Source organism: Phaseolus vulgaris, chromosome 7 (genome assembly GCF_051622355.1).
Source record: "Phaseolus vulgaris cultivar YP4 chromosome 7, ASM5162235v1, whole genome shotgun sequence".
NCBI lineage: Eukaryota > Viridiplantae > Streptophyta > Magnoliopsida > Fabales > Fabaceae > Phaseolus > Phaseolus vulgaris.
Genome location: NC_143504.1, coordinates 43,273,222 through 43,295,896, shown reverse-complemented (window position 1 = coordinate 43,295,896; position 22,675 = coordinate 43,273,222). Strand labels below are relative to the sequence as shown.

The following is a 22,675-nucleotide window of genomic DNA, read 5'->3' as shown; positions in this document are numbered from 1 at the left end:
TGTGTTTACATGCAACAACCACCTGGATTCATTTATGCAAATCCACATCTTGTATGTCAGCTTCACAAAGCTATCTACAGGTTGAAACAAGCCCCTCGCTCCTGGTTTCTCAAGCTAAGTCATACATTACATACCCTTGGCTTCTCACCTACTAAGAGTGATACCTCCTTATTTGTTCGTTTTACTCCTTCACACACTCTTCTTGTTCTTGTTTATGTAGATGACATTCTCATTACTGGGTCGTCTCTCTTTGCCATCACTACGCTCATTTCCAGCCTCAATTCTTGCTTTGCCTTGAAAGACCTTGGTGATCTACATCATTTTCTAGGGATCCAAGTTACACGTACTACAACGGGAGACATGCATCTGTCTCAGTCACAGTATATTCGTGAGCTTCTTCATAAAACCACCATGATCTCCTCCAACCTGCAACCTACACCAATGATCTCCATTGTTCGTCTCCAACAAAACTCGTCCATTGCCTTTCATGATCCCACTCTCTATCAGTCGGTCGTTGGTACTCTCCAGTATCTTCTTGTCACTCGTTCTGAACTCTCCTACTCGGTCAACAAAGTTGCTCAGTTCATGCATGCTCCCCAAAATCATCACTGGCAAGTTGTTAAGCGTATCCTACGCTATCTTGCAGGCACTGTTCATCCTCGCTTTTGCTGATGCAGACTGGGCTGCAGACCTTGATGATCGCAAGTCCACCACAGGGTTCTGTGTTTATCTTGGTTCCAACCTTATCGCTTGGTCCACCCACAAGCAGAAATGCGTTTCCCGCAGCAGCACTGAAGCTGAATATCGTGTCGTCGTTGTTGTCATGGTTGAACTTCTCTGGCTCCGGTCGCTTCTTCACGAACTTCACATACCCACATCCATTCCTAGAATTTATTCTGACAATCTGGGTGTTGTTCTTCTTAGTGTTAATCCTGTAATGCATTGTAAATCTAAACACTTTGGGTTAGGTCTCCACTTTGTTAGGGACAACGTTCAAACTCAGCAGGTTCAGCTTTTCCACATTCCAGCCCGCTGCCAAGTTGCGGATCTGCTCACCAAGCCTGTGTCAAGAGCCACCTTTTTCGAGTTCGCAATAAACTCAAGGTTGCCCCTGCTTTAATCATGAGTTTACGAGGGGAGGGTGTTAAGCGTATAACATAATGAACTCTAATTGTGTAACTACATGGGTATTCTTATAGATACCCTTATGCAGTATGTAATATATACATGAGTATTCTTATAAATACCCTTATGCAGTATGTAATATATACATTTTACTAATATAATATTTGATATGAATCTTTTCCTCTTTCATGTGCTTGACCTAATATCATTTGAAAAATAAACGTATTATTATTATCTTTAATATAAGGATAATTTAATTATTTTATAAACCTTAGCATTCACTTCAACTCATTCATAAAATTTTCACCTGTTTTTATTGATATTTTATTTTCTTTTTTAATCAAACAATATTTTACCTTTTATTCCATTTTCTATTTTATTTTTTATTTTTCACTTTTTTTCACTATCGAATAAAAAAAACAAGGACAAATCTTGCAGGATTAAAAAATGATGAATGGATAAGCGTTGTTTGGTTAGAGAGTAGAAAATGGGAAAAGAGAAAAAAAATTGAAAAGTATTTTTTTTTTTTTTATCATGAGACAGAGAATAAAATGTATAGAAAAATAAATGAATAATTTAATTTATACGATAGAACAATAAATTAATATATTCAAAAAAGGATTAAGATGTTATTGTATTAGAAATAAAATATAATTAAATGTTAAGACATATTTAAATATCTACCTCAGATTCATTAAATAGTTAATCTGTATTAGATCTAAATACTCATTTTTAAATTAGTTGTTCATTATTTGATACTCATCTGTATCTATAATTTTGTAAAATAACTAGATATAAAAATCATTATTAAAAATATAAATTAAAACTAAAATAAATTTTCAAATTAAAAAATATTATAAAATCTTAGTAAATGAAAATCTTATATTTTAAACCTCTCTTCTATAATACATTTCTGACTCTAGATTTTCAGAACACATTTATACATTTCTGAATTTTTTTTCAAATATATTTTCAAATTTTATGTTTCGATAATTTTTAAATGTATTTTTTACATTTTAAATTGTTTAGAATGAGATTTTAATTTTCAAATTATATTTTTTAAATCTGAAATAGAAGATAATTATTAAAATTTTAGAGAAGAATTTTCCACCATAATTTTTTATTCTTGGATCAATTAATTTTGTATCATTTTATATTAAATACCAAGTTTAAAGAAAAATAAACTTCTATCCAATTAATTCCACCAGTTTGAATTGGTTAAAAATTTTCAATTTCTTTTTCACAATTTGAAGCAATTCAACTTGATAAAAAAAATGAAATGATCGGGTTTACAATTGTATAAAAAATTATTTTGAGAATAAAGAAAAATACATATTTCGTTTTTCTTAAAAGGAAAATAAACGATAGAGGTGATATTAGGTCAGAAGAATATTTAACTTCTATACTAGCAAAAGACAGAGTAAAGAAAAATTCACGATCTCCTAAAGGGAAATGTATTGAATAATTAGTATAATTACAGAATTAAAAAGAAAGTTTGTAGCAGAAAGGTGCTGCCACCTTCCTACATTAAGGGCTTCTCCTTCTTCCAGACAGGTAGGCACTGGGGGAGGTTGCACCACCTCAAACTCTCCAACTTTATTATATAATATATATACATAATTTATTTATGAATGAAAATTAAAATTAAACATAATAGGAATCATAATTTTTTTTATAATATATATATGTTAAAACTTTAGAAACCCTAGCCTTTTTTTATTTTTGGGCTTTAGGCCAGTTGGGCTTTCCCTTTTCTGTTTTTCTGTTTTATATAGTGCGCCCCTTTCCTTTTTACACCTCATGTATATAAACTCTGTTTCAGGGTTTTTAGGATTCTCAATTTTTCAGATTAATAAAATACTCTTTTCTCTCCTTCTCTCACACCGTGCTTCATCTCTTCTCTGTTTCTTCATACCTCATTGTTTTCTTTCTCTTTGATCTCTGTAAATGTTGCAATTACATCAAAGCACTCTTTTGATTTGTCTCTGTTATGGTATCAGAGCTCTTCTTTGAGAAGAGCTCTGTTGCGCGCACTCTGTCTTCGTTCTCTCAAGATTCTCTTCTTTTCCTTTTTTCACGTTTTGTGCATTCACCCTACTTTGCATCTTCTTGATTCTTTCTAACGATTGTTTGATTGTCTTATTTTTACAATTCGTATTTTTTTGCACGCAAATGACTGACGAGAATAGTGACGGGAGCGAAAGCCCTATTTCTAATCAAAACAAGAATCCCTTACAAGGCGAGAATTCTATTCATGGCTTCTTATACCTGCATCCCAGTGAAAATCCTGCTACACCCCTTGTGTCACCCGTTCTTGATTCCACAAATTACCACTCTTGGAGTCGCTCGGTTCTCACGGCTTTGAGCGCAAAGAATAAAGTCGAGTTTGTCAATGGCACTGCTCCCCGACCTTCTGAAACCGATTCTTCTTTCTCATCCTGGACAAGATGCAACAACATGGTGGCGTCTTGGCTTGTACACTCAGTCTCTGTTCATATACGTCAAAGCATCATATGGATGGACAAGGCACTAGACGTATGGAATGACCTCAAGGCTCGCTTCTCACAAGGCGATTTATCCCGTATCTCTGATCTTCAAATGGAAGCTTCTTCACTCAATCCAGGTGACCTTTCTGTTACCGATTACTTCACTAAACTCAGGATTATTTGGGATGAATTAGATAATTTTAGGCCTGATCCTATATATTCTTGTAATGAGCCTTCTGTTATTATCCAAAGAAAAAGAGAGGATCAGGCAATGCAATTTTTACGTGGCCTTAATGACCAATACAATAATATAAAAGCACATATTCTACTCATGGAACCTGTCCCTGCTATTACCAAATTTTTTTCTCTTGTTATCCAACAAGAACGCCAGTTTAATAATAGTGTTCTTGTAGCTAATGTCAAAAATGTTACCCCTATTACCTCTGTTAACCACACCAGTACCAATACCATTACTTGTACTTTTTGTGGAAAGTTGGGTTACAGTGAGAGTGTTTGTTTTAAGAAAAATGGTTTTCCTAACCAAGATAACAGAGGCTCAAAGTTTGGTAGTAATAAAAAGGTCTATACTTACTGCAACAAAATTGGTCATACCGTTGATGTCTATTACAAGAAACATGGATACCCTCCCGGGTATAGGTCTCAGTATGGTAAGTCTTCTCAATCCAACAACGTCTCCACTACCATTCAAGAAGAAAATTTTGGAAATCAAGACCAAAACAAGCAAAATAATGGAGGAGATTTTCGCATCACTCAGCATCAATATCAGATTCTTTCGGAACTTCTGAAAAATGTTAACAGTTCCAACAATCAAGTTTAAGTCAACCAGGTTGGTTCCCTCTCTGCTGATCATCAAGGTCAGAATTCGGCTGTCACAGGTAATATCCAGAAGCTCAAAAATTCCAATTTTAATGAATATACTTGGATTATGGATTCTGGTGCGACTGATCACGTTTGTGTTTCTTTATCAAATTTTACATCATATAAAAGTATCAAACCCATTACCATTAGGCTTCCCAATGGAAATTTTGTTATTGCTTCCTGTTCTGGCACAGTTTTCTTTAATAAAAATCTTATTCTTGAAAATGTTTTGTATGTACTAGATTTCTCTTTCAACTTAATATCCATTTGTCAATTGACTGCATCACTTAAATGTGAACTTATTTTTTCTTCCACTGAGTGTCTGATACAGAATTTCAGAACCAAAGACAAGATTGGTACAGTTGATCTTGTAGCTGGACTATACGTCTTCAATAAAATTGATGGCAGGATTATGAGTTGCACTACAGAACCAAGCAACATTTGGCACCTCAGAATGGGTCACCCCTCGGATGAAAGGTTAAAAATTCTACAAACATACTATCCTAATATGCATATTGATAAGAACTATGTTTGTGATACTTGTCACCAAGCCAAACAAAAGAAACTTTCTTTCTTTCCTAGCAATACTAAAACTATTCAACCTTTTGAATTACTGCATATTGATATCTGGGGACCCTGTTCTGTTGTTTCCATCCTTGGTTATAAGTTCTTTCTTACCATAGTTGATGATTTTACTAGATACACTTGGGTTTTTCCCATGCACAACAAATCTGAAGTCAGGGCTAGTGTTGTTAATTTTATTGCTTAAGCTGAAAATCATTTTTCTACTAAGGTCAAAATCATTCGAACTGATAATGGTGTTGAATTCTCTATGCATGATTTTTTTGCATTAAAAGGTATTATACATCAAACCACTTGTATTGAAACACCTGAGCAAAATGGTATTGTTGAAAGAAAACATCAACACCTCTTAAACGTCACACGTGCCTTGCTTTTTCAATCTAATCTTCCTGCTGTTTTTTGGTGTTTTGTTGTACAACATGCTACTTTTCTTATTAATTGTATGCCTACTCCGCTACTTAATAATGCTACGCCTTATGAGAGATTGCATAAAAAGCTTTGTGATATTTCTTCCCTTCGTGTTTTTGGATGTCTGTGTTATTCTTCAACTATTATTGCTCACAGAAAAAAAACTGGACAGTCGCGCTGCTCCGGGCGTTTTCCTTGGTTTCAAACCAAACACAAAAGGTTTTTTGTTTCTAAACCTTAAAAATAACAAGATAGATTTGTCAAGCAATGTTATTTTTTATGAGAACTCTTTCCCTTATCATTCAAATCATATTCAAAATAATGACTTAAATAGTCTTTCTTTACCAATTCCTCGACACTATGCCCAGACTCATGATGATATTCATATGCAAACTGAAAATGTTATTGATAATACTACTGATGATGTTTTTGAGACTGACACTAATTTTGAGCAAAGTGAGCAAATAGAGCAAAATGAGACAGCAACAGCACCTCCTAGAAGATCTACCCGCAGTAGAAGACCCCCCATTTATCTTCAAGACTTTGATGTACCAAACATCAACAACAGTGTTGTAAGTACCAAACACTCAATCCATTCCTTTTTAAATTATAATTCTCTATCAAAGTTCTCCAAAAATACAATACTGTCAATATCTTTTGCTAAGGAACCTCACAACTATGAGGAAGTTGTCCAACATCCACTTTGGATCCGTGCTATGAAGGAAGAACTAAAAGCACTTCAAGATAATGGGACATGGTCCCTGACTACTCTCCCAATTGGTAAATCAGCAATTGGGTGTATATGGGTTTACAAGATCAAGCATCACGCAGATGGTTCCATTTAGCGTTATAAAGCCCGATTGGTAGCAAAAGGTTACAACCAAATTGAAGGACTGGACTTCTTAGACACCTTTGCTCTTGTAGCAAAGTTGACTACACTACGTCTACTTCTAGCTCTAGCTGCAGCCTAGAATTGGGCACTCAAACAGCTTGATGTGAACAATGCTTTCCTACATGGGGACTTAGATGAAGAAGTTTACATGCAATTGCCTCAAGGCTTTCACACTTCTTCCCCCAACCTGGTTTGCCGCCTAAGGAAGTCACTCTATGGTCTAAAACAAGCAGGTAGACAATGGTATGCCAAACTCTCAAATTTCTTACTTTCACACAATTATAAAATTTCCACTGCTGACCACTCTTTATTTTTGAAACATGATGGCAAACACACCACGACACTCTTGGTCTATGTGGATGACATTGTTCTCGCTGGGAATGATCCTATGGAGATATCTGTTATCACTAGTCTGTTACACAATTTCTTTCACATTAAAAACCTTGGTGATTTGACTTATTTTTTGGGAATTGAAATTGCTCGCAATGCCACTGGTATCCACTTAAGTTAGCGCAAATATGTTTTAGATCTGCTCAAAGATACTGGTATGTTGGGATGTGCCCCTGCACCTACACCAATGCTACACACTATCAAGCTCTTAACCACAAAAGGCACCCCACTTGGTGATGCAGAATCCACTGCATATAGACGATTGATTGGACGCCTTATTTATTTGACCAACACACGACCTGATATTTCATTCTCTTTTAATCATCTCAGCCAGTTTGTCTCACACACAACTAGTGAAACATCACCAAGCAGCAATGCGCATCCTTCGTTATCTCAAAAGAACTCCTGGCACAGATATCTTCTTACACAGTCAGTCTCTTATTCAATTAAAAGCATATAGTGATTCTGATTGGGCTACATGCCCTAAAACCCGCAAATCCATAACTGGTTTTTCTGTGTATTTGGGGGAGTCACTCATCTCTTAGAAGTCCAAGAAACAGCAGACCATATCTAGGAGCCCATCTGAGGCAGAATATCGTGCTCTTGCTGCAACCACTTGTGAGATTCAATGGATAATATACTTGCTACAAGATTTACGCATTCAACACCTGCAACCAGCCCTTCTCTACTGTGACAATCAAGCTGTCATCCAGATTGCAAATAACCAAGTCTTCCATGAGCGCACCAAGCACATAGAGATCAATTGTCATGTTGTCAGGGAAAAACTCAATGCAGGCCTACTCAAACTGCTTTCAATCTCTTCATCCCTACAAGCAGCTGACTTCTTCACCAAGCCTCTACCTGCTGCCCAATTCAATATCCATTTTTCCAAGCTAGGAATGAAGAACATCTACTCCTAGCTTGAGGGGGGCTGTTAAAACTTTAGAAAGCCTAGCCTTTTTTGTTTTTGGGGCTTTAGGTCAGTTGGGCTTTCCCTTTTCTGTTTTTCTGTTTTATACAGTGCGTCCCTTTCCTTTTTACACCTCATGTATATAAACTCTTTTTTAGGGATTTTAGGATTCTCAATTTTTCAGATTAATAAAATACTCGTTTCTCTCCTTCTCTCACACCGTGCTTCATCTCTTCTCTGTTTCTTCATACCTCGTTATTTTCTTTCTCTTTGATCTCTGTAAATGTTGCAATTACATCAAAGCACTCTTTTGATTTTATAATATATATATATTTGACAATTTCGTAATAAAAATATAAAAAATCAATCTAAATAAAACCATAAAATATTAAAAATTAAAATTAAATTAAAACTAACTATATTTAATTTAAGTAGTTATTTAATAAAAAAAATGAAAAGTTAAAATTATATATAGAACCATGTAAAAGTTGCTGCACACAGATTTCCTTTCTTGGTCTCTCACCACCCATCCCGTGACATCATCATATACAAACATTTCATTTTTTATTTATTTTATTTTCTTCATAATACACTCTCTATCTCTTGATATTAGTGATATTAGCCAGTAAGAAAAAATAATTAGTTATTAGTAAACAATGCTAATATTTTCCGCCACATAGAAAAAAATAAAAAGTATGTTAGGTATCCAAAACGATTTTAATCTGAATATCATGAAGGATTCAGATTCAATGAATGGATGTAGTATAATTATTATTTGAGTTTTGACAACAAGGAAGGGAGTGTTTAATGGCTACGATATATTCAAAATTTAAAATATAAAATCCATAAAATAATGAAGGCTAAATAAATAAATAAAAGTTTGTTAAGGCCACTTTTTCATCCTGTAGTATCCGCAAAGGGTGAGAAGTTGGGGCTGCGATGTTGTTTTCAGACAGGGGTTCCATGACAAAGCAACGAGTCAATAATTGACAAGCGGGTATATAAATAATGGAGTTTGTGAAAGGAAGTGAAAGGAAGCGAAAGGAAGTGAAAGAAAGAGAGTGGTGTTTGTTTGAGTTGTGGTGGTTTTTGAAATGGCAGCGTCGCAATCAGAGAAGAAAGTGGTGGTGATAGGAATAGACGACAGCGAAGCGAGCACGTACGCTATCTGGTGGACCCTTGATCACTTCTTTCCGAGCCCAATCTTCAGGCTGGTTCTCGTCCATTCCAGGCCTGCCGCCTCCTCTGTGAGCTTCCCTGGGCCTACTACTAGTACGTTGGTTCTCTGTTGCTTCTCCCACTTTCTTACTTAATTAAATTCAGAACCTGTTCTTACTGTATGTAATGTAGGTGCCGGTCAGATATTTTTTGTTCTAGATTTAGGTTTTCAAAAGACTGCCACAAAAGTCATCGATTCCCGCCAAACAACTTTGTATTGAAAAATCCGTAATTTCATTCTTAACCTTCTTCTATCACTCTGTTCAATTCGTTCTTGATCAGTTATCATCATTGGTATGATCGGATTATTTCTCAGGTACATGATGCCGCACTGGAAGTAGTGGAAGGTGATCCAAGAAATGTTCTTTGTATGGCTGTGGAAAAATACCATGCAGCAATATTGGTTGTCGGTAGTCATGGTCGTGGGGCTTTAAAAAGGTACAACCTTGGGTGATTGTAGTATAATGAACACTCTTTCTGAAAAAATAGGGTTGCAATGAATAAAACGACTCAAGTTTTGGCGTTTTCAACAAAAGTTTATTTGCCAAGAACATGAACAGAATCAAATGTACCTCTAACTTATTATAGTTCCTGTCAACTTTTTTCTTGTAAATTGAAAATCTTGATCATAATTGGTTCAAATCATGGACGTGTAATGGTTTGAAAATATCTACTAATTTTTTTTTGTTATCTATATGCTATTGAATATACTAAATTTGGTACTGGTAGCAGATTCTTTGTATGATCATTCAATGTTTTTGCATTAATTGTTGCCAGAAGTGAACTTGAGTTCAAAACTTTTTCTTTTGCAGGGTGGTTTTAGGTAGTGTAAGTGACTTTTGTGCTCATCATGCTAACTGCACTGTGATGATCGTGAAGAAGCCAAAAATCAAACACTAATCTTCATTGCCTGCGTCTATGTAGTACAGCAATAAACATAATCCTTTCAGGCAAAGGAAAAATAATAATACTCACTGAAATTCGTAGCTATGCTTGTTCTATGGATATGGCATACTTCTCACTATGGTTTAATACTTAAAGATACCGTTTACTTTTAAAGATGGAACTCATGTCGATCGACTTTATTTTGTCAACCAAAATTTGTTGAAGTAAATAGGTTTCCATTAGTTGTTTGTTGATCCCACTTCCCTTAAAAACAACATTTTACTGCGGTACTAGCTTGAACAATTTCTACGATCAATTTTTAAGTTTTGATCGCCCTCTCAATTTAAAAAATAAATAACATAAATTAGTTATACTCGTAATTTTTTATACACAGTCTCATGTAAAATATAATATGGAAAATAAATTAGTGTAAAACAAAAAACTTTATCCTAACATTATATTGGTTTGAGATTTTCAATCCATTTTAAAAACACTTATAATCTAACTTAATTTGCTTTTTAACATTTAAAAATAAGTTTAGATTGCAGTTTTCTCTTCTTATTTTAAAAATAAACTCTTAGATGTACGTTTTAGCATATTTTAAACTGAATGACTCTTGTTAACAGTTACAAGCAATTACAAATTACGTTCGAATATTTTTCATCGTAGTATTATTAGTTTTTAGATTTTAACAAATAAATTTGCAAATTGGTACTACTCGTATTATTAGTTTTAGAATTTTAATCAAAATCTTTTTACTTTTGACATCCCAAAGTTGATAGCAAGAATGAACATTTTTAGTAAAATAAAATTGAAAATGGCTACTAGTTTTAAGTGTTAATATTTTTTTCTTAAAGTATTTAGAAGGGAAATTATCTCACCATTAGAGAGAAATATTGCCTACTAATTTGTTACTATTAATTTTCTTAGATAAGTTTGTTTTCGTTTCTGTGAGCTTTTCCATTATCACTGAATTCATCTGTGATGATGGAAATATTTTTATCTGTGGGAATTTTAAGACGTATAAGTATGAATAATTTCTTCTTGTAGATGGTGTTTCTGGATATGATGATATGTCGTCTCTTGGAAGTTGGAATTGGACAAAAAACAGGTGGCTTTATATTCTTTCTGGTTTCCAAAAGAAACAAAAATAATCTATTCATGAATATTATTTTAAACTTTTACAGTTTCTTTTTACTGGATAGACTTTTACATTCTACCTTTCATTGGCAATTTAAAAAATATATAAAATAAGAAAATATTTTAAAACAATTATAAAAGTAGTGAATATTAATTTATAAAGATATTTTTTTATTTATTTAATATGTCGATTTATCTTTTTATTCTTTATAAAAAAATCCAACCTTTTTAACTTTGTAATATCAAATTTCACTATTTTCATTTTTATCATGGGAAGTGACAAATGAAATGTCATCACTGTTATATAATATTTTGATTTGATTTTTGTCTTCCACATTATTATTTAACAGTGTAACACTCAATATAATAATTAAAATAATATAATTTTATTTTATAGGAATAAAAAAACAAAAAAAAATGAGGGACTTAAATAAAGGATAAAATAGTATATTAGAAGGACCCCGTCCTATTTAATGAGTTCTTTTAAAAAGTTGAGGTAACTGTTATTAAGTTCTAATTTTTCTTAGAGAAATTTATATTTTTTTAGGTCAATTTAATTATTTATACGAGGGGAGACTATTGAAGATAATATTTGATTTAGGAATGACAAAGCGGGGCGGGCCGTGCAGGTCGGTCCGCGGCCCGCAGGTAAAAAACGCGGGGTGGATTGACCTTTTTAACCCGCTAACCCGCATTAGCCCGCAACTCGCGCGGGCCAGTAGCGGGGCGGGGCGGGTTGACCCGGAAACGTGGAAGCAATCATTTGTACTTCTAGTTGGAAACATGGACTGAAGGTAATTCGATATTTTATCTTATTTTTATTGTTTTTTTATCAGCAATAAATAAGGATTGAATAACAGGAACCACTTAAGGTGGTTCAACCTTATACATACCTATATAATATGAATCAAATCTTAGGTCTTCCAAACCAACAAAATGAGAGAGACAAAAAAATCTACCACTAAAAACTCGTACAAACTCAAAACAAACCTAATACCAACTCACTGCAACCATAACAAGGGGCAAAAGGAACCACAACTCTTATCCAACAGCCCACAAAAACCAACAACTAGCGAAATAGAGATACCTATCACCCTAAACTGGGTCATGCCAATTAAATCGATTTCAAACACGATAAAGGAGCAAGACACCAGTTAGAAAAGGAGAAGCAAGAAGAGGGTATTTTAGAAGTTACCCATGACCAAGCCTTCAATTGAGCCAAAAGTTATCTTATTTTTATTGTATTATTTTTATGAAAAATTAATTAATTAATTGTCATTGTTTTAATATATGCAGATGACGGGAAGATTATAATTATGAAAAAATGGATGAAAGTTCTTTTAGGGTGGCATCCAATGTTATTGAAATGGAAGCATGTCAATAATGTTTATGTTTAATGTTTTTGAATTAATGTTTATGTTTAATGTTTTGGAATTAGGTATTTTTAATGTTTTGGAAGTGGAAAAATAGTGATATTTGATATTTATCTTAATGTTTAATGTTTTGATGTTTGAGTTTGACTATATTTGAAAAGAAAAAAAAAATAGGTTTGATAAAAACAAATATATAGGTTTAATTTGACAATTTTTTAAGAACAAAATGTAAAAAAAAATATTTAATTTAAAAAAAAAAAGAACGCGGGCTGGCCCGCGAACCAGCTCTTATGCGGGGCGGGTTGGGAATTCTAGCCTGCAATAACTTTGCGGGGCGGGCCAACCCGTCCCGCATTTTTGCGGGCCAAACGCGGGGCGGGCTGACCCGCTTTGCCATCCCTAATTTGATTTGATTTTTGTCTTCCACATTATCACATGGTAATAAAAGTCGGGTAAATTCCCTATCTAGCACCATTTACACTTTTATTCCCTAACTAGCACCCTTTTGTTTTTATTTTCCTATCTAGCACTCTTTTGTTTTTATTTTCCTATCTAGCACCCTTTTATCTTTTATTTTCCTATCTAGCACCCTTTTATCTTTTATTTCCCTATCTAGCACCATTTCAAAAATAAATTAAAAAATAATAAATTAATTTTTTTTTTATAATTTTAACTTTGAATGCATTAAAAAATAAATATTTTTAATGTTTAAAATAGTTAGAAATATAATTAATGAATAAAGAAATGTGTTTTTACAAAATAAAAATAAAAAAGTAATAAATTTAAAATGTTTAGTTTAAAAATTATTTTTTTAAGAATGAATAAAATAAAAAATTAAACTCTACAACAACATAAAAATTGATTATATAAACATAAATTAGTATTTATTTTTATTATTCTTGATGATGTAATTATGTTAATTTCAAGTAAAAAATACAGGACATAATTATAAAAAAAACAAAGTTAAATAAGGACTGATATGAACATAAAAGAATAACATGATCGAAAAAAAATGTTCATATTATCAAACATCAAGACACATAAAGAATATGTCCCAACATTACTGGATTGTGCACTTCTCGTCATTAATAATGTTTCATTTCGCACAAACTATTTAATGTACCATTGAAGAAAATATTAAATGAATTATCATCTTTCATTTATTTTCATTTTTATGATCAACATATACTTATTTAGTATCGCCTTATATCTCTTATATTTATCTTATTTGGATTTATTTTTATATCTTTTATCTTTATCTTAATTTGTTTTGCCTTTATTTTATATCTTTTATGTTTTTAGTTATTATTTTTTTTCTACCATTTTCTTTATTGTTGCTGTTTTTATTTTTAGACTCTTTTTTTCATTTTTTGCTTCTCATTTTTAAGCATTAAGTGTAACATTTGCATTAGTTTTTCTTTTAGGATTTTGCATTTATGATAGACACTTCAATATTACTTGTGTATCCACTATTAATTAATACTAATTGACTTTGGTTTTTTTTAATTATGTCATGTATTTTTTACTTGAAATTAACATGATTACATCATCAATAATAATAAAAATAAATAGTAATTTATGTTTATAGATTTAACTTTTATGTTATTGTAGGGTTTAATTTTTTATTTTCTTCATTCTTAAAAAAAATAATTTTAAACTAAACATTTTAATTTTTTTTATTTTATAAAAACTCATTTCTTTATTCATTAATTATATTTCTAACTATTTTAAACATTAAAAATATTTATTTTTTAATGCATTCAAAATTAAAATTAACAAAAAATAAATAAATTATTATTTATTTATTTATTTTTGAAATGGTGCTAGATAGGGAAATAAAAAATAAAAGGGTGCTAAATAGGGAAATAAAAACAAAAGGGTGCTAGTTAGGGAAATAAAAGTCTAAATGGTGCTAGATAGGGAATTTACCCAATAAAAGTCACGTGTCATTCACACGATTTTTCACTAAAAAAAAGTCAAAAAGAAAATTTATCAAATGTGGAAAATCTGAAGGAGAGAACCAATTAAACAATGACAAATGTCGCAACCAAATGAAGTCACGTTCTGCTCATATAAGCACTCATGCCTCTCACTCTCTTCATTCCCACGGTATTCTACTTAGGTTAAACCTCTCTCATGTTCTCTCCTCTATTGTACTTAGGTTTCACAAATTTGGCAACTGCATCATTTGCTCTCATCTCTAACCAACTGTGCAGATCTCCTCTTTTCGGTATTTTTGACTTGGCGCGATGTTCGAACTTTGAAATTGGTTTCTGAGCACGATTTTTGAACTTTCAAATGGATTTATGATACTTTATCATTTTTTGCACTTCATGGACAGTTATAATTTTTGTACTTTAATAAAAAATAAGACAAATTTAAAAATATTAAATAGCATCAAATAAATGTCTAACAACTTTGAAAAAAACAGGGTTCCATTTTTTAAAATAATGAAAAATTAAGTATAAAAATGTAATAATATTATATCAATATGAGCATAAGAATTTTAATCTTAAAAATGAATTTTTCTAGAAAAGATCATAATTTTATTTAACATAATTTATTAATAAGAAGATGATGATGAAATTAATTTGGTTTGAGTGAGGAACTTTCTCGAAAGATCAAATGGACCATAAGGTTTGTACACATAGTGTCAATTCATTGTCCTTTTTTCAAGTTCTTCAATAGTCCATTAAAAGCAACTCATACTTTTTCTAGCAGATAAAAAACCTTGGTTAAAAAATGCCTTTACTTCCATGCCTTTTTACATATTTTTTTATTGTGTTGTCTCCATTGTTGCAAAGTTCTTACTCTGTTAGGGATTTTTTATACAGTGTTTTATCATTACAAACAGATTTTGTGCTTTTATTTCTATTTTTAGCGTTTTTTGTTGATGTTTATGGTTGACACCATAAGACCTTTATTTTTCTTTCCCTTTGTCTTGCCAATATTTTCCAACTTTGATCTTTTCTGACCAAAAGGTAATTATTTTAGCATTTCTTTTAATTTGTTGGTGCATCCATATCATACCTCTTCAGATTCTTTGCCAAAATGTTTTTTCATGCGTTTTCTGTAGTTTTTCTTATCTTCTTGGTTCTTTGTTTCTTACGTTTTTATCTGTTGTTTGGGTTTCTAGTCAAAGTTCCCAACTTTTATCTTTTCCAACCAAAAGGTAATTATTTTAGCATTTTTTTTTAATTTGTTGGTGTATCCATATCATACCTCTTCATATTCTTTACCAAAATGTCTTTTATGTGTTTTCTGCAGTTTTTCTGATCTTTTTGGTTCTTTGTTTCTTACGTCTCTATTGTTTGGGTTTTTGGTCAAAGTTCCCAACTTTTATCTTTTCCGATCAAAAGGTAATTATTTTATCATTTTTTTTAATTTTTTGGTGCATCCATATCATACCTCTTCAGATTCTTTGCCAAAATGTTTTTTTATGCATTTTCTATAGTTTTTCTTATGTTCTTGGTTCTTGGTTTCTTACGTTTTTCTCTGTTGTTAGAATTTCTGATAAAAGTTTTGAACTTTTATCTTTTCCGACCAAAAGGTAATTATTTTACCATTTCTTGTAATTTGTTGGTGCATCCATATCATACATACCTCTTCAGATTCTTTGCCAAAATGTCTCTTTTACGACATTTTTTCAAAATTGTTTTCAGTATTTTTTATGCAGTTTTTTTTTTAATTTTTTCTGTTCAAGATTCTTGCTCATTCTATACATCTCTTCTACAGTTTATTTTTCGCTTTCTTCTGTGCCTTGCATTTCTCTTTTTTGTCCATTTTTAATTTATTCATTCACAATTTGTTTTTGGATTTCTCATTATTCTTTTTCTTCATCTATTTTGACCATTTGATTGTTTATTGGGTTTTGCTGGGGTTTTTTATTCGTTTTCTCCATTTTTTTATATTTTCAGTTCTGTGTTTGTTACTTTCTTTTGCAACTAATGCAGTTTTTTAGGTTTTTTTTCACTATTTCTTGCTTCTATCTTTTGTCCCGATTTGTTCATCTCTTTTACGATTTTTGTACGCTTTCTGGTGTGCCTTGCATTTATCTATTTTTTCTATTCTTTATTTACTCATTCACCTCAAGAACTAAATCATTCATCTTCCATTGCCTTTGTTCTATATTTCTTATTCTTTTTCAGTTTTGTTGACAGGAAGGATATAATTAACGTTCACTATAACATGTTACCATCATTATGTTTATCGATACATGCGTTCATCAAATACCTATCAGAGCAATTAATTCACTACTTTTTTCTTTTTCGCATACACTGTGGTCGTTCTCTATTCCTTATATATTGTTTTCAACATATTCATTTATTCTTCCTATGCATATTTCTTAGATATTTAGAGCAGGAAGTAATCATTTCATCCCAACATTAAACAATTGGGATTCCGAAAAATAATTTCATACAGAATTTAAATTTAAATAAATTTTAATTAAATTTAATTTTTATTACATTCTTTTCAAAAATATTATTTAATTATTTAATTTATTTATTATTTAGTATTATTGTTAATGATAATTAATTGTTAATTATCAATTCTCTATTTTTTTCATTATTATTTAATACTCTATTTCAACTGAAAGGACATATTGTTTGAGGCACACAGAAATATCAGGAGTCTTGAGTCATATTTGGCTATAAATAGGTCCGGTTTTTATTATTCAGAATCCTACTTTCTTTCCTATTTGCTTCTTTTTGCTTTCTCTATTATTTACTTTCATGGTGCCCACTGCTGAAGAAATTCTTAGACTTGACACACGAGGTCTATTTTGGTCAATGAACATTCGCGGTGAAGTATGTATTTTTTTCTTTATTTTCTTAAATTTCTACTTTTACACAGTTTTTTTAGTTCCTGACTTTTTATTGTTTATTTAAAAATTTATAGATGGGATATGTTGATCGTGCATTCACGACTGAGTTTTAAAAAGAACTTGGTGAGGAGTGGACCCTTGCAGATAGTGCAGGGAATGTCCATATAGTACATTATAACGAGGATTTATCGTCTCCTGAAATGTTGCATGGGTGGTGGACTTTGACTGATTTTTATGGATTTGAAAGCGACCACTATATCTTATTTCGTTACGTCGGTCAAAACGTTTTTCATATAACTGTTTATATGGAAGATGTCTCTGAAAGTGGTATAAATCATTATTTGAAGGAAGTTAAAGGGAGGAAACCGCTGACCATTTTTCCATAAAGTTGTTTTTGTTATGTTAGAATATATGGCCTTAACGAGAGGGGGGTGAATTGTTTAAGAGAGGTTTTTGAAATCTTTTTAATGTTTAACAAAATTCTTTGTATGAATCCAGAACAGAAATCAAGTTAGCCAAGAACAAAAGCAATAAAACAGCAAAGCAACAGAAAAACAATCGGTTGTTTCTGCGAAACAATCGGTTGTTTATACCAGTAAAACTTAAAATAAATTTAAATGAGTTTGAGGGTAAGAGAGAGATTGATAAGTGTCTTATTTTAGTAATATTTCATATTAAAATATAGACACTTATGAGGATTTATTGCTAATTTACATATAAAATAATCCCTAATTTATGAATTTATACTTTTTTTATATTTTTTTATGATCTTTATTTGAATAAGAGTATTTTATTCCCAAATTTGGTATTAATTGCAGATTTCTAAGGAAGATTGGAGATTTGGATTAAAGATGAATGATTTGAGCTAAAAAGATAAAGATGGGGTCCCAGAATGGAAAAAGATGCAAAGAAAGATTGGGCCTTTTTTATGTTTTATCATTTAGCTCATTAGCGTGACACAAGAAGCCACCTAACCTTAGAAAATTAGGATAAATAGGGTGCTAGAGGTTCAACCCTAGAGTGCCAGATTGAGAGGAAAACACCATAGAGTGAATTGTAACCCAATTGGGAGAATGGAAGGTGCTAGAAGTATGCGTGGCTAATTCTACCCTTTGGGATTGGGAGTAATCTGCTCAAACTCTTATGTATTGAGGTGATATCTTATATATTAATATTCAGTTCTTGATTGATTATTGGTATTGTTGTTTTACTTTTAATTTTCCGTGACAAATTGAGAATCCTAAATCTGACGGGGAGGTATTTTTAGGGTTTGGACCTAAACAACAATACTTAACATGTTTGAGTGCTAGGAATAAACTTGAAATGTTGATTGCTATTAACGTCTGAGTTTCGTTCTAAGTTGTTCTTATAATTATGCGATGGATCGATAGTTAGGGAACATTCTTAAGGATTTTATATGCGAGGAATCGATATAAATGATTTTTATACGGGCATCAATTTCAATCAAAGAACTTAATATTGACATGCTAATCAAAATACATGAGAGTGATAGAGATGAAACCTAATCCCTATTTTTCCAACTTGAAGCAACCACTTTGTCTGTTTTCTTATTGATCATCGCCAACCCAACCACTTTCAATACACTTTTAATTGTTTTTTTTTTATATTTAGCGATTATTATACTTGATAATTCACTGTTCCTCGTGGGATCGACTTAGGGACAATTATTACTTTTGACAAAGCGGTTCACTTGTCGTAAAAAGTCATCAAGTTTTTGGCGCCGTTGCCGAGAACAAATTTAATTTGTTGAGTATAATTTCCTAAATATTGTAAATATTTTAATTTTTTTGATTTGTTTTGATTTTGTTTATTTTATTAAAATTAGATTTGATTTTATTATAGATTTGTTTCTTTAAAAAAAGAAAGTTGTTGTTTTTATATTATTTTCTTTTTTTTCTTTACATTATTTATTTTAGTTTATTTTTATTTTATTTTGTTTTTTTTTATTATATTTTATTTTAGTTTTTTTTAGATTAGTTTACGTAGTTTTATTTAGGTATCCGTAACTGTTATTTATTTCTTTTAATTATATTTTATTACTAGTTTTAGTTTTTATTTCTACGTAAGCTAGTTAGTTAGAATATTAGTTAGTTGTTTATAATTGTAGTTTTCGGTTTTAATTTTTTTAGCTTTATTTTATTTTATTTTTATTTTATTTCTAGTATTTATTTTTTATTTTCAAGTACGTTATTTCTTGTTTTTAGTGTTTTCTTTTATTCTGTTTTTAGTTTTTATTTTATCTATATTCTTTTTTCTTTATTTTCTTTATTTTTGTTATTTTTCTCTTAATGTCATTTTAGTGTTTTATTTTTGTTTTTTGTTTTTTATTTTATTTTACATATTTTGTTTTTATTTTTATCTTCAAATTTATTTTGAATTTATTTTATTTTTTTTAAAGAAAAAAAAAGTACTCTGTTTTTTTTTTCTCCACTAATATGTTTTAGGAAGAAACCAACATGACAAAACAACAAGCAACACCTCCTAGGAGGCTCAGCAGCACGAGATGCCTACGCACGGAGAAATCCACACCATTGCAGGGGGTTTCTCAGGAGGTGGATGCACCGCATCACAGAGGAAGAGGTACGCAAGGTCTGTGATGACGGTGGATATGTTTGAAGACCACTCGCCAGAAGTGGATATTACATTCACCAAGCAAGATCTCCGGGATGTTGTGCCTCATGACAACGATCCCATAGTAATTTCGTTGATAACAGCAGGAAGAAAGGTCCACAGGGTACTGGTGGACCAAGGAAGCTCGGCAGACGTGATGTTCTGGCCGACTTTCACGCAGTTGGAGCTGCCCCTTGACCAGCTGAGGCCCTATGGAGGGTGTTTGTATGGGTTTGTTGGTGACCAAGTGGAGGTCAGGGGGTACATAGAATTGAGGACAACGTTTACAGACGTGGCGGGTTCAAGAACGGAGAAAATCAAATACCTCGTTGTAAACGCTCCTTCAGCATACAACATCCTGTTGGGAAGACCCACGCTCAACAGGATAGGTGCCATACCGTCGACCCGGCACATGAAGGTGAAGTTGCCGTCCATGGAGGGGGTGGTTATCACTATCAAATCCGATCAGAAGGAAGCGAAGAAGTGCTATGAGAATAGCCTGAAAAACAAGAGATCGGTGAGTTACGTAACAACCACCCCGCCTCCTGGTGTGAAGCCCAGATCGACGGTAACAGAAGAGATCGCCGGAAGGGACGTGGAGATGGTGGACGCTGAGCTGGGGGAGGGGAACGCTGGTCTGGAGGAGGAAGAGGCAAGGAATCGCCCTGAGGAAGCGAGAGAGCTGGGAATCGCCAGGGCGGTGATCGCCAGAGAAGCCAGACCAAAACCCGTCGAGCAGTGGCTCGAGAGAGAAATCGGGGGAAAGATCTTCAAGCTGGGAAGATCCCTGGAGGTTGAGCTCCAGGACCAGATCGCCAAGGTGATTGAGCGGCATCTGGACGCGTTTGCATGGTCCGCTTCGGACATGCCCGGGATCGATCCCGACTTCTTGTGCCATCATCTGGCGATGGACAACTTGGTGAGACCAGTGCGACAAAGAAGAAGAAAGTTCAACGAGGAGAGGAGGCAGGCGATCAGGGACGAAACACAGAAACTCCTCGCTGCAGGCCACATCAGGGAAGTCCAGTACCCTGAATGGCTGGCAAATGTCGTGCTGGTGAAAAAGAGTAACGGAAATGGCGCATGTGCGTCGATTTCACTGACCTGAACAAGGCTTGCCCGAAGGATTCATATCCTTTACCAAGCATAGACGCCCTGGTAGATAGTGCCGCAGGGTGTAAGTTGTTGAGCTTCCTGGATGCCTTTTCGGGGTACAATCAGATCAAGATGCATCCCATGGATGAAGAGAAGACAGCCTTCATGACAGAGAGATCGTGCTATTGCTATAAGGTGATGCCGTTTGGGCTGAAGAACGCGGGGGCCACGTACCAAAGGTTGATGGATCGAGTACTTGCACCAAGGAGGACACTTGGAGATTATGTCATGTACCAAGGACCTAGGCATTATTCTAGTATCGCAATACCTGCTACCGCTAAGGCATTGAAAATAAATCCCAGTTTTCTCAATCTCATCATTACCCATCAATTCAAAGCAATGGATCATGAGGATCCATGTTCACATTTGTCTACATTCTATGAATTGGTGGGAACAATGGACTTTCAATCAGGTGATGTTGAAAATGTTTATATGCGATTGTTTCCTTTTTCATTGGCAGGAAAAGCTAAAGATTGGCTCATATCACTTCCAAATTAGAGTCTCACTAGCTGGAAGGATGTAGAGGAAAAATTTCTGCCAAGATTTTTTACAATCTTTTGCTATATCAAAGCAAAGTCTGAAATTTTTGTGTTCAGACAAGGAGCAGATGAATCATTCTGTGAGACATGGGAAAGATTTAAAATGATGCTTAGAAAATGCCCAAATCATGGGTTTGAAGATATTGCTCAACTGAGCATATTTCTCACCGGTCTCAGATCTGACACAAAGATGCTCCTAGATGTTGCAGCTGGCGGCACAATGATGGCTCTTGATGTAGAACAAGCGACAAGGATTATTGTTGCATTGGTGTCAAATGATTATCAAGCCCAACATGATAGACAAAATACTCAGAAGGAAGGGTCGTTAGAAGATGCACTCTTGGCTCAAAATAAAATTCTGACACAGATTGAGCAACTAACTGCACAAATGGCTAAGTTTCCCCAACAGTTATATGTTGTGCATTCATCTCAAAGCCAGAGTCAGTCAATCATGTGTGATTTTTGTGGAGATGATCATCCTAATGGTCACTGTTCTTATCTGAAAAATTCACCTAAAGTTGAGGATCCATCCATGCTTGAAAGAATGAGTAAAGTTGAAAAAACCCTAACAAAGCTTGTGATAATGGAAGAAAATTAGGGATGGCAAAGCGGGCCAGCCCGCCCCGCATTGGCCCGCCCCGCGTTTGGCCCGCAAAAATGCGAGACGGGTTGGCCCGCCCCGCAAAGTTATTGTGGGCTAGAATTCCCAACCCGCCCCGCATAAGAGCTGGTTCGCGGGCCAGCCCGCGTTCTTTTTTTTTTTAAATTAAATATTATTTTTTTTTACATTTTGTTCTTAAAAAATTGTCAAATTAAACCTATATATTTGTTTTTATCAAACCTAATTTTTTTTTTCTTTTCAAATATAGTCAAACTCAAACATCAAAACATTAAACATTAAGATAAATATCAAATATCACTATTCTTCCACTTCCAAAACATTAAAAATACCTAATTCCAAAACATTAAACATAAACATTAATTCAAAAACATTAAACATAAACATTATTGACATTCTTCCATTTCAATAACATTGGATGTCACCCTAGAAGAACTTTCATCCATTTTTTCATAATTATAATCTTCCCGTCATCTGCATATATTAAAACAATGACAATTAATTAATTAATTTTTCATAAAAATAATACAATAAAAATAAGATAACTTTTGGCTCAATTGAAGGCTTGGTCATGGGTAACTTCTAAAATACCCTCTTCTTGCTTCTCCTTTTCTGACT

The 22,675-nt window shown here is 33.0% G+C and overlaps 2 pseudogenes across 1 annotated transcript; one reads left to right on the top strand and one right to left on the bottom strand.

Moving 5' to 3' along the window:
* The first annotated feature begins 8,587 nt into the window (after positions 1-8,587).
* Positions 8,588-9,905, top strand: LOC137828892 (uncharacterized; annotated as a pseudogene). Its single transcript, XR_016523338.1, has 4 exons — positions 8,588-8,944; positions 9,023-9,118; positions 9,207-9,328; positions 9,703-9,905. The product of XR_016523338.1 is annotated as an uncharacterized LOC137828892 (transcript).
* Positions 9,906-21,467: 11,562 nt separating this feature from the next.
* On the bottom strand, positions 21,468-21,573 carry LOC137830792 (small nucleolar RNA R71; annotated as a pseudogene).
* Between the last annotated feature and the right edge of the window lie 1,102 nt (positions 21,574-22,675).